The following is a 12,914-nucleotide window of genomic DNA, read 5'->3' on the forward strand; positions in this document are numbered from 1 at the left end:
ACGACCCCCTAATCCAAAAATTCTTCTCATGTTATCTTGATATTGACTGGGGAAGAGGGGGTCTAGGTAGTACCTGGCCATATGGATTTGGGGCAGAGTTCCCCTAGAGGTTGGAGCGGGGGAGTTACTTGTGTGGTTGATAACAGCTAGACAAAAAAAATCTTTATCTGCTTGAGTGCAGCGACGGCCCGTATAGGGCGTGTTACCGGGGCGGTGACGTGGGGCAGAGGAGGGGCAGGGTGGGGGGGGGGTTGCAAAATGCGGCAGACGGCCAATTGCAGGTAAGTTACGAAAAAAAAAAAAACATTGGGTTTCAAATGTTCGTTTGAGGGAGGAGTAGTTTAGGAGCATAATTACTCCACGTTGGAATTAATGCCTTTCGAGGGTTAGGGATGACCACGGACTTGGTTTGTACATCTTCTTCATATCACTCTAGCCAGGGACGCTGCTAATGTAGTACATGTGTAAATGAACAGTAATCATTGGGCTGGCGAGCAAGGCTTTGCTTCACACTTCCCGCCACAAGCCTGTATGATGATTAAGATTAGTGCTAGTGGTGTTTAAAAGGCAGTTTGCATCTCAGCCCAGTGTTGACAATGAGAGCCCCATCGTGCACTTGGTGAAACAAGGCACTAAGGAATCTATTGTTGACTCTGCATGAACTGTTCCACTCCTGTGTGTTCACTAAGCAATAGGAAAGGAATACGTGCTCAGATCATACAAGGCTACATCTCCATGAGCTGAGTAGGCGTTACAGAATTTACATAGTCTGGGGTACTTATGGGAATTCTCAAAAACCTGAGCCCTGTACCTCGAGATGCCTTTCCCGGGGTGCTCGTTTGAGCGAGCCTTTGTCTGATTGGTCTGTCAATGAATTGACCTACCACGGCAGTTGTGCTTAAATGAAATCTTCTTGGCAATTGCAAAGGCTACCGTCCTCGTGCCTCTGGGTACTTGGGGACAGGAAAATGTTATGTTTATGAGGAACACCCCCCTGGTCACAGAGAGGGTGGTCTGGGCTGTGACCCGGAAGAGGTTGAGGCAATAAACGGGGGCCGGACCGGATGATCCGGGTCAGTGCACCAAAGCGTAAGCGTGGAGTAGGTGTGTGTTTATTATTCCCCGATCTCGGAGCGCATGCTGCCCTCCTACCCACAAACTGCTATCGTCGTACTTACCGACGATTTAACAACTGGCGACGAGGGGGTCTTTCCTCACTTTCGACCCACAGCGGCTGCATTTTCGCTGCCTGCTCACCCGTAGACCGTGGTGATTCGAGCGCCGGAGCGCTGCCTGACCCGCTCTGGTGGCGGCTGCCACGTGGAGCGCTGAGCCTCGCCCGAGAGTGCTCCCACGAGGCCTGCAACTCTTTGCTCCTTGCCACCTCCCAGTGCAGTGTCCTCCAGGGCCCGCGACAGGGCTGAAGAGGTCCCTGTGACGGCGCACATGCACGCGCCTGTGTATCCATCGCAACGAACGCGTGTGGGGGCCCTCTCATCGTTGAACCTGCTGCCTGGCTGCATTCTGACACGCGAGTGAGTCCAGGAGGTGCCACAAAGAAGGAAGCCACCTACAGCCTGCTATCCCTGGTTAGTTCACGTGTGTGTGCCCTGTGAAGTGGACTGCTGACTGTAGTGGATGCATCAGTGTGGCGAGTGGGCTGCTGGGAGAGACGGTGTATTCACGACTGCTGAGTCTCGCCCAGGGAGTCTGTCCTGATACCATAGTTTTGGAATGTGGGGCGCTAACACCGACGCTGGACGCCCATACCACGAACCCTGGCTGACGAGTGCCTGTAGGCCGAAGTCTTGCTGCTGCCTGCGCCGGAGGTGCGTGTGCTATTTATTGTGACTGCATTCACTCCCGGAGCACGTCCTCTGTCACGTCCAGGTCGGCCTGCGCAATCTGAATCGAGGCTACTGACTAATCAGCGGGAGGATGACGACGGTGCCCCCGATAGAAGCGTTCGTAGTGGACGGCCCGCCGTCCGCACAGGTGGCTAAGTGGAAAGAATGGCTGGAGCGCCTGGAGAACTAATTTGCTGCAGTCGGCCTAAAGCCCGAAAGACATCGGCCCATGTTATTGCATCTGGGTGATCCTGCCATTCACCGACTGGGAAAATCCGTGGTGGAAGCTGGTCCTCCCCATACCTATGCTACGCTCAAAGCAGCCTTGACCGCGCATTTTGAACCCCTAGCAAACCCAGATTACGAACGTTTTCTCCTACGACAAGCAAGACAACAGCCGGAAGAACCGGTCGACACTTTCTATGCTCGTTTGAAGGAACTGGCAAGCACCTGCACCCTACCAGACACAGAGGACGAGCTGCGGGCGCAGTTCATCCAGGGATGTTCGTCCATTAAGTTGAGAGAAAAGGTACTCGAAACGACCGGAATCTCCATGGCCGACATTCTCACCATGGGCCGGTCTAAGGAGTTCTCCAAAGGAGCTACCGGCATTCTAGTACGTGGAATTTCATTGTATTAAGTGCAAGATGGGTCAGGATTGGAAGAAATACATTGTATCACATATACAGAAAATTTTAAATGCCACAGTGTAAAAAACAGGGCTCTATGGAAATTTGAGGCAGCAGAACCGCTGGGCTTGTGAGAATTAGATATAGGCTTTACTAGCTTTTTCCTTATGCCTTCCTTCAAATTTCAGCTTCAAAGTACCCGAGCCAGACACAAACCAACACACACAGGCAGCACGCACAGACAACACGCACATAGCCACCTGTACACACCGCTGTGTGTGTGGGAGGGAAACCTACCCATATTTGCACATGTGCTCCACCTCTTTGCACCCCGCACCGGCTCATGCCTGGGTCCTCTTCCTCCCTCATAGAGTCAATCGTTTTGGCTTCAGCAGCATATAACACACGTATAGCTTTGACAACAGGAACGCAATTCCCTAATGCAAAGAAGTCACACGACAAGACTCAGAGGAAGCAGTGACAGCAGTGCAAGATTCCCAAGTGTGAATCACAAGCTGTGGCGAGCCTGCCACCACTGCCATGTGCTGCCATCACCATATGTGCATTACTTGCACTTACTAACTTTTAAAAGTAGTAAATCAATAATGAACATACAGGTTTGCACATAAATACTGCTGCTTGCTGCTCAGCACTAAACAACACTGCAGCCTTCTCTTGACAGACTACAAACGCAATCATGCATGGCTGATGCCACCAGGGTTTAAATTTCAACAACTTATCAACTGGGCTGGAGGGAATTTGCATTTGAAGAGTGGATGAGGATCACAATGTTGTATACGTAATTCGGGTGATTTGTCAATGTCACCCACAGATTCTTCAAGGCAAAGTGGCAATTAATCTGGTCCCCACCTACCAAGGCCCTCACGGTATTCTTTCTGTCTTACTTGCTTCTATTTTTCTCTCTAAATCTCTCAACCCCACCCCCTTGCCTGCCTTTAACTCTGATTGTCTTTCCCTACCTATCCCTCCCTCAACACCCTGTCATTCTATATATCTTCCCTTCTCTCCTTGCCCAACTCTTGCTTCGTCATCTCGCTCTCGGTATCTGACCTCACCCCTCTTTACCTCTGTCTCTCTCTGCTTCCCTACCTCCCTACCCTCTTCTAACTTAAGTTATTCTTCACCTCACCTCTGACCTCCCTCTTGCTACCATGCTTCTGGTACTCTTTTGGCACTGTTTATTAGTTCTACCAGGCTGGTAGTAATAATAAAGTGAAGAAAATAGACGCATAAAATAAACTTAATTAAGCCCCCGGTTTTTCTTTTGTAGACAATCCTGGCCTCCTGTTTAATCAAATGCTATCATGCTCAGGTGGCGTGCAGTATTCATTAGCCCCCCAGCATACCCCCACACCTCCTCCTGCCACCAAGACTAGGGCTGGAAGCCACTACGTCGTGCAATTTAACTAATTAAATTAATGGAGGACACTACAGGCTGACGGACCTACTCCGGTCAGTTGTTTTTGCACATCGTCTTCTTTAATATATATTAAGGCATGATTACAACTACTCACTTTACAAGCACAAATGGCATGTTTAAAGAGCTTTATGTCTATGGGCTCATTTATTAGGTGGTGTGCCGGCCGAGGGTGTGCACAACTACTTACTGCCTAGTAGAAAAGAAGGCAATGAACCGGTTTATTTAACATCTTATCATGGCATTAGATTTACTGGCCACTCTTGAGAGGAACTGTTAGGGAAGGAATGCAGCCGGAGGATAGTTCAAGGGCAGGGACTTTATTTAACTTCTTTTAACCCCGGCCAGCCCTATTGTGAGTGACTGAATAAAGGTGTATGTGGGCCGGCAGCCACCGCTACTAGTCTAGAGAGGGCAGCAGGCACAGTAGAGTGTGTCATCCAGTACTGGCGTCATCAAATCTGTGGCGCCGCCGCCGGAGCTACCACAGTGCCCAACACGCCAACACTCGGCTCAAAAAAAAAAAAAGCAGCGCATGGAATGACCTGCTTAGTACTTGCAGTTATTTATACTAGTGGTGAACCGGGCATCTGGGGCTATGGGGCACTGCCTTATTTATTACACGGACCGGACCGGATATAGCTAGGTAGGACTGCCTGGTGCTGCTACTGCCTGCGTGCCTGGCATGCCCTCTCAACCTCACCACGTCATCGTGCTGATGATGGCTCCTGGGATGCGGGTGCGCCTGGGCGTGGCAATCGGAAAGAAATCTGTGCGCGCCACGCTGCCTGCCTGCCCTACACAACATCCTGCTTTTCATGGCATTTATTTAGCCACTATGAAGCCAGTAAAGCTCACCACAGTTAAGCAGTGACTAGCAGTAGGTAGGATATATACTACGTTTTCAAAGAAGGCAGGGGCTGGGCAGGGCCTTTAACTTCAAACCCGGCTGGCCGCCTGGCCCTATCGTGATATGTCAAGGGGCAGGGCCTTCTTTCAACTTAACCCCGGCCGGCGGCGGGTGGGCGGCCAACCCTATTGTGATATAAATACATCAAGGTGCCGATTACGATCCGGTAAAAACCGGGTACGAACCGTCGGTCGGAGCGTTTTCTCCGTCCGACTCGTACCCGGTTGTAAAACTTTACAAACATGGAATTACGATTCGCACGGAAACACCATTTCCGTACGAATCGTAAAAAACACCGACCGACGAAAATATACGTACGAATGTGATCCGGGAATGCTGCGACGTGACGTCGGGACGCTGTCAGGCAGCGTTTCACGACCCAGGAAGTACGATTCGAACCGACAGCAGTCCGGACGGCAATATTTTCATGGCACCCAAAAAGTGCCGGACAAGCGAAGTACGGCGCGAAACGACCAGAGTAGGTGGCCCGGTACGCGCCGACCCCCCCCCCAGCCCCCGTATGTACGCGCCGACCCCCCCCAGCCCCCGTATGTTCGAGTCGAACCCCCCACCCAGCCCCCGTACGTACGTGTCGAACCCCCCCGTGTATGTACACCCGTGTACGTGTCGAACCCCCCCGTGTATGTACACCCGTGTACGTGTCGAACCCCCCGTGTATGTACACCTGTGTACGTTCGAGTCGTACCCCCACCCGTGTATGTACGGTGCGTACCCCCAGCGCGTACACGGGTGTACATACACGGGGGGGTTCGACACGTACGTATGGGGGCTGGGTAGGGGGTTCGACTCGAACGTACGGGGGCTGGGAGGGTGTTCGGCGCGTATGCGGGCACATGTCTCCATGGTTGCTATGGGAGTTCGGTGCGGACGGTGTTTTTTCCATACGGTTGTAACATCGGACGCACGGGATGGATCGTAATTCCGCGGTCGGACTTCACTTTTCACATTTGTACGGTAAATCGTCCGTGGACGTGTCAGACACATTTTCCGACCCGAGGACGTGTGGGGAATAATTCCCAATGCGATTCGTATGGACTTTTTACCATGCGAATCGTAATTGGCAGTTTGTACGGCACTTGTACGATTCGTACGGTAAAAAGACCGGATACGAGTCGTACGGGGAATTTTTTTACCGGATCGTGATCGGCACCCAAATGTATTAAGTATACCGTGGGTCGGGGCAGGCACAGTGTGTCATTAAATCTTGTTGATGGAGCTGCAACTACCACACGGTGGCAGTACTTGACACACCACCATGCTAAAACAAAACAGTTGTGTGCGTTGGTTTGGCAACAATGGGCATGCATTGCATGATGACTGCTCAGTGCTTAATGGCGTGAGACGCATACTACTACTTACGGTTACACTCGTGGTTGGCCTGGGCTACGGGGTACTGTCTTTATTTTTAACTACTGATAGGCCGCTTGCTGCTACTGCTGTGCTGCCTGCCTCAACGTTGTCGGGTGCAGGTGTGCTGGGGCGTGGCAATCTGACAAAACTCTGCACGCAGCGCGCACAACAAATCCAGCCCAGACGCAGCCCAATCAGTGTCTGACTGACTCCCGCCCACCACTGGCAACACTGAACTAAGGGCCGCCGCCATTACGCCATCCACCATCACATATACGATGATGATTGAGGCACTCTCTGAATGCAGTAAAGTAATCTTTGCTCCATGCTGTCTCCGGGTCACAAGAAGCACTCACCGGGACTCGGGAGACCGAGAAGATAGAACAGCACTCTGCGCCGAGTCAGTAAAAGCTAAGTTAGCTAACATGTCATATTGTGACGTGCAGTCCTGCAGACACGTGTAAGCACTGCTTGCATCTACTTCAAAAAGGCGCAGTTTACTGAGGCTAAACCCAGTCTACTTATTTTAGTAATTTGGGTTTAGCATCAGAAACCTTGGGTTTTTGCATGGGAACACCCATGCCCCACCCAAAGTATGCTCCTTAGCGCTAAGTAATGCAAAAGTAGCGCTATGCGCTGCTTTGCATCACTTTAACGTTATTTTCAGGGCTAAACAAGTTAACACGGGAAAGTAAATGGGAAAAAAATGATTTTTGCTGATTTGCATCATTTTTGTGATGGAAACACGGCGTAAATTCTTAGTAAATCTCCCCCAGAGTACGCATACTATGTTTAAAAAATAATCTCAACAATGACACTGCATAAAATTAAATAAAAATACAAATGGTGAATAATACAGTGTGTTATTCATGTTATGCAAACATACATGTCCTAAGCACTGTTATTAAGCCATAACATATTTGGTCCATGGTTTCAAACCAGTCCCATGATCTTGAATCAGAGACAGCCTGTCTGTGAATTCCACAGTGCACCGCTGTGGTTACTTGCGCTGCTCAATGATTAAAGGAACACAAATGATGGTTAATGGGCGAAGCCCTGACTGATATTTAGACAACAATGTATCCAACTATCTCAATACAGTATCCACTTACTGTCCTGTGGCGTAAACTGCGAGTGATTATGAATGTATTTGGTCTAACATGCTGCAGTGCTGTGACTGTATACAATTGATACTTCATTGTGTATAGCGTGAAGTGCAAGTACATTTCATATGATATGCAGCTGTGTTGATATTTAATATTTGGGCAACAATGTATTCAGCTATCGCCATTCAGTATTCACACACTGGTTTGAAGTGTGAGTGATAATGCATGTCTAGGTCTAGTATGCGGCAGCGCTGTTAAGTGTGAGTGATAGTGCATATGTCAGGTCTAATATGCGGCAGCGCTTTAATTGCATGTAATCAGTGGCCACTCAATGACATATGATGTGAAGTGCAAGTAATAGTGCATGCATGTCATATGATATGCAGCTGTGTTGTGAATACATGAAATGACCATGTACATATCAATGTAGTTAGAATATGTATTATATAAATAGAATATATATCAGTTTAATCTTATATATGAGTTTAATCTTATAGGTCCACCGCCAAATCAGATGGTAGTACTTCAATATGGATTACCTGTGAATGCAGTGCAGTAAAAAAGTGTAAATTGGACGTGTATAGAGATTTCAGTGTGTCCAATTCATGGAACTGTGTTGCCTTAGTGGGCAGATGCATCAACGTCTATACTGATAGATGATTCTTAGGTGCCCGATAGGGCATCTTTTCATATATGGGACATGCCCCAGTGGGCAAACTCATCAGTGTCTATGTTGGTAAGCATTGTTATTATGGTAGGTATTGTTTTTGTGCCTGAGTAGGGTGTGTGTACTGCATAATGGGGTGCCCAAGTGGGGATACTACTATGGAAATGTAATGGTGCTATTGGCACGACAAATCCTGGTTTATTATGAAATGCATGCATCCTTATACAGTGAAGATATAACCATATTGTGGTATTCAACAAAGACAGAGAAGTAATTCCTATGTTTTCACATATTACGTATGTTTAGAAATGGCAACAATGGAACCACAGAAACAAGAAACCAATAATATAAATTAATAAAATCACGTGTCAATTTCTTTACAAGCTATAGTGAATCAAGAACCTCAACCTCCAAATAGGTCAGAATTGCCAAACATTCATAGCAATCAAAAGTCTAATGGAGACAAAATCAAGTTTGTAATGTCATAAGTCCCGTGCAGGCCCATTGTCAATTTCCCTATGTTAGCATGAGCACGTTGCAGACTGTCCATGTGTCTGGGATCAAAAGGATCGCTAGTATATTAAAGTATCTTAAAGGATAAGTTTGTCATTGGTTATGTTCAGGTGGTGTAACCTATGCAATGTTTTCAATGTCGTTGATGGATAGGGTTGGTTAGTTGGTGCTGGGCAGTGTAGGTTTGGTCCTGTTCTTCTTAGGTTTGAAGTGATGTATTCATGTCCCTTCAGAAATTAATCTGCCATTATGCTTCTTTGCTACACCAAAACGCACGGAGACAGTGCACACATGTACCCTAGTTTATGGATAGTTCTGTGTGCTTGGTACTGGCACCCCCTTTGATGTTTGGAAAATCAATTCCCGGATGTGTCTGACACTGCGTCACAGGCTGTGCCAGCTAATTGGGGGTGGAACTCACCAAGTTGTGGTAACCTGGCAGGCGTCCTGATTTTCAGTTTCCCAAATGAACGGTGGCGGTTCGATGGACACCCAGCCAGACGGGTCGTGGCTTTGTCAGCAGATGCCGCCACTATTACATGTGAAGGAAATTGAATTTCCAAAGATCTGAGGAAAAGAAAACAGCCACTCCGTAATTGATGCTGGTCAATGTGTTAATTTAATGTAGGGCAGACATATGATAAAGCGTTTTGACTCCTCCGAGTCTTGGTCACATGACCACAACAGTAATTTTTCAACCTTTTAAACATTCCTTCAGGTCGACGCAGTCAACAAAATAGGCATAAAGAAAAGACTTCTCATTCAATTTTGCGAACTTTTTTAAATCTAAAAGTGTGTCTACACTGATTGAAAGCCAGGTATGTTTACCAGGGGCTCCCTAGAGTTAGTCTCAGCCTAACGGGATAAATGAAGTGGGTCTCGGTAGCGAATGGTCATAATAGCTAAAGGGAAGGGGTAAAGTACCCGATCATGGAAATTTGGCTATAGAGCCCTAGAAGAGGTTTCAGGTTGGTGTCACTTCTCTGTGTAGATTATCCTCAAGTTCAGTGGTCATCGGTGTTGCACATAGTGTGCTGCCTGGGATCTAAAGATATCAACTAGGGTTAACCTTCAATATATCTCCAAGTCGATCTGGTTATTTATCCAACAACAGTATGGGTAGGCATAGCGTTGAGTAAGGCCCAAGGTGGGCAGTGTGGATGGGAGGAGGTGTGCGAGGGATGCGTTATTTAATGGTCTATCGTGTTAAACCACAGGAGTATAGATTGTAATAAAATCACCTTCAAAATCACATTGCGGTGTTTTTTTTTTTTTAGAAACGAGGTCTCTGTGGATAGTCATAAATAATATACATTTCATTTAAACATCAGTATTTGAATATAAAAACATCAGAACAAAAGACTGTCTGGCTGACTGTGTGTGGGAAGTGGGGAGGGGAGGAAAAAGGGAAGGAAAGTTGGGAAAGGGAACAGAGAAAAAAAGGTGGGGCAGTGAGGCCATTTAATAAAATACATAAGTGTGTATTAAGCTCCTGGCCATTGTTCATTCCCATTGGGATCAAACCTCCTGCTTGCGAGATACATCTAGACTCTAGTATGCGTAGGTCCACCACTCTGTTGCCACAGCTCGGTATATATATATATATAGATATATATATATATATATATATATATATATATATATATATATATATATATATATATATATATATATATATATATATCTCAAGATTAGACAGAGCTGACCATAACTTCGGAGTTGCTTAAAAAATATATATATATAAACTGTAAAGTCATCAATAGCAGCTGTGTTGTTATGGGAAGGTCTGAATTCTACTGAAAATGCAATTTCTGCTTTGCTTATAACTTAGGCAGGGTTTGGAGAATCTGCACAAAACTATCCAGCCAAACGAAACTAGCTATATTTCAATTTGTCAAGCTTCATGCAGATAAGAGGATGGGATGCAAAAATGGTTTATTGCGTCTCACCCATTGCATCCTCTGTCAACTTGGCGAGTTGAAGGGCCGTCTGCTATGACCTGAGTGAGCCCCCTTTTGGCCTCCTTTAAACCATTTTCACATCCGTGAGCAGCGCCAGCCTGGCAGCCCATCAGGCTATGAGGACCAGTCTCCATATCCATGATGAATGGCCATCTAGCATAATTTACGATCCCCGCCTGCCTGGTGTGGATAGAACAGCCTGCAGTACATCCAGTGGTGGGCCAGCTTACTGTTGATTTCCCCTGCCCGGGTTGACCATGCCTCCCATGGATTTCCAGGCAGGGAAATCTATGTACGATCGCCCTACCATGAATAGGTCACTTTGATCTGGCACTCATGGGCTTCCAGTGTCACAGGCAGTTGAGGCTTCAATAGTGGAAACCGTAGAGTTCTCCCACATCTAAATGGGGTGGACAAAAACTAGGATGGGGTATCTGTCATTTTCATATAAGCCCCTTAGGGCCCGATTCACAAACAAAGTAACTAAACTATGCTCGGATATCTAAATCTGTGTGCAAGTGTAGGTTTGCTACTTTTTGGATTTTCAAAATTCAATAAGAATCCACATGGAAATCTGCATCCCTCACAGATTTCAATGTGGAGTCTAAGGAAAATTACCAGATTCTTCAATCAGGTTTCTGTTGCCTCCATGCAGTTTTCTATAGCAGGGAACTCTACACAGGGAGTGGGAGTTGGGGGGGGGGGGGGGGGGGGTTGGAATCCCCTGTGCAAATGCACATTAACAATTCATGCCTTGAAATGCACAGGAACAGCTAGGAACTCCCTAACTCCAACCCCTTGTATGGGATATACGGATGAGGAGATGTCTACACTTGTAACAGAGATCTCTGCGCCCACAAAATGGCTTATGTGAATTCCTGGCAGGCGTAAGTAAGGCAAATTTGGACATAAACATATGCTTGTGATCACATTTACCTTTGTTAATAGACCTCTCCGTCTTTTTAATGTCTTTTCAAGCCGCTTAAATATTTTAATTATAGATAAAGTAGGTAAACACAGGACCTTATCAGTTCCTCTCCACCAGCTGAAACGAAGTGTTAAGCTAACCCTCCAAACTCAGCTACTTTTATTGAAATTAATTATCTTCTCCATGAGGTTAGGACACTTGTTGGTCCTTAAGGAAGCAGGCGAGCTTCATGTCAAGAAAAAAAACCAATGCTGTCTAAACATAAGTTTAGAGAGCGAGTTAAAAGTACTACACTTGGTGGCTGTATTGTGGGGCCAAAGATATTATCAACCCACATGTGGTGAAGGGAATGGTGATAATGTTTTATCATTCCTTGTGGTAATATATTTTTGGCACTGGCCTGTTCAGGTATTGTCCCTTCATTTAATGTGGTATGAATTCAGACAGATCCTTTATCTGAAAAAATATCTGGAGGTTATTCATGAACTTTTTGTATGGGTGCTAACATGATGCAAAGTGCCACACAGCACTGCATCAACTTACTTAAAAATGATCCTAAAAATTGTGCTGTTTGAGTGCCGTGCAAACCTTGGTAAATATACACCTCTATGTCTACTGAGAGTGATCTTGTGGAAGTTAATGTAAATATTTGATGGAACTCACCTTGCCTGCTGTCACGGGGCCTACATGGAGCTGCAAGCCCCAAACTGCAGCAGACTGAAGGGAGGGGGGACCAGCACCACACAGGGCCTTCAAATTGCAGCGCATTTTCCGTGGCACTGACTCGCCTTGCCTTCGTTCATGGGGCCTACCTGGAACTGAAAGCCCCATACTGCAGTGGACTGAAGGGAGCTGACACCAGCACCATATGGGGCCTTCATATTGCTGCACATTTTCAGTGGCACAGGACATGCCTAGGCTCGTGCCGGGCAAAGAGCAGGCCAAGACCAAGCAAGTCTGTGCCCATCTGCAGCCATCGGAAGCTGGGCTGTGCTGGGCCTCCCCTCTTTGACTTAAGTCTAGCCACAAGTAATCATCATGGCAAAACGAAAGTGTTAAGACAACAATGACTCTCCAGTGCGTGATGTACTTCAAATTATTTATTGAAGTGGAGCACCTAAGATGCAGCTGGTACAAGGGCCCAGAGATGATCATAACCGCCACACAGTTCAAGCCACCACAATAATGATTCCACAATAGAACACCTAGTGAACAAGTAGCCTTCCACTGTCTTCATGCATCAAATTAGGCTTCACATAATAAAGATACTATCTAAACACGCTGCACATCTTTTCTCTTAAATCTTTTGTTGATATCAAGGAAAAGAGTGTTCTATATTTTAACAATATAAAGATGTGTGCAGTATAAACACAATACATATAGTTTACCAGAAATAAAGGTTCACAACAATTTAACAAGAAAATGATGACAATGCACTGTTACAAGAAGTTAATCTACATATCTTTTCAGCTTTCTGATTATCCTGCCACTCTTCCTTACTATAGAACCTTCCGGGATTCTCCTAGTAACCCTATGCTTGTTTT

Source organism: Triturus cristatus, chromosome 5_2 (genome assembly GCF_964204655.1).
Source record: "Triturus cristatus chromosome 5_2, aTriCri1.1, whole genome shotgun sequence".
NCBI lineage: Eukaryota > Metazoa > Chordata > Amphibia > Caudata > Salamandridae > Triturus > Triturus cristatus.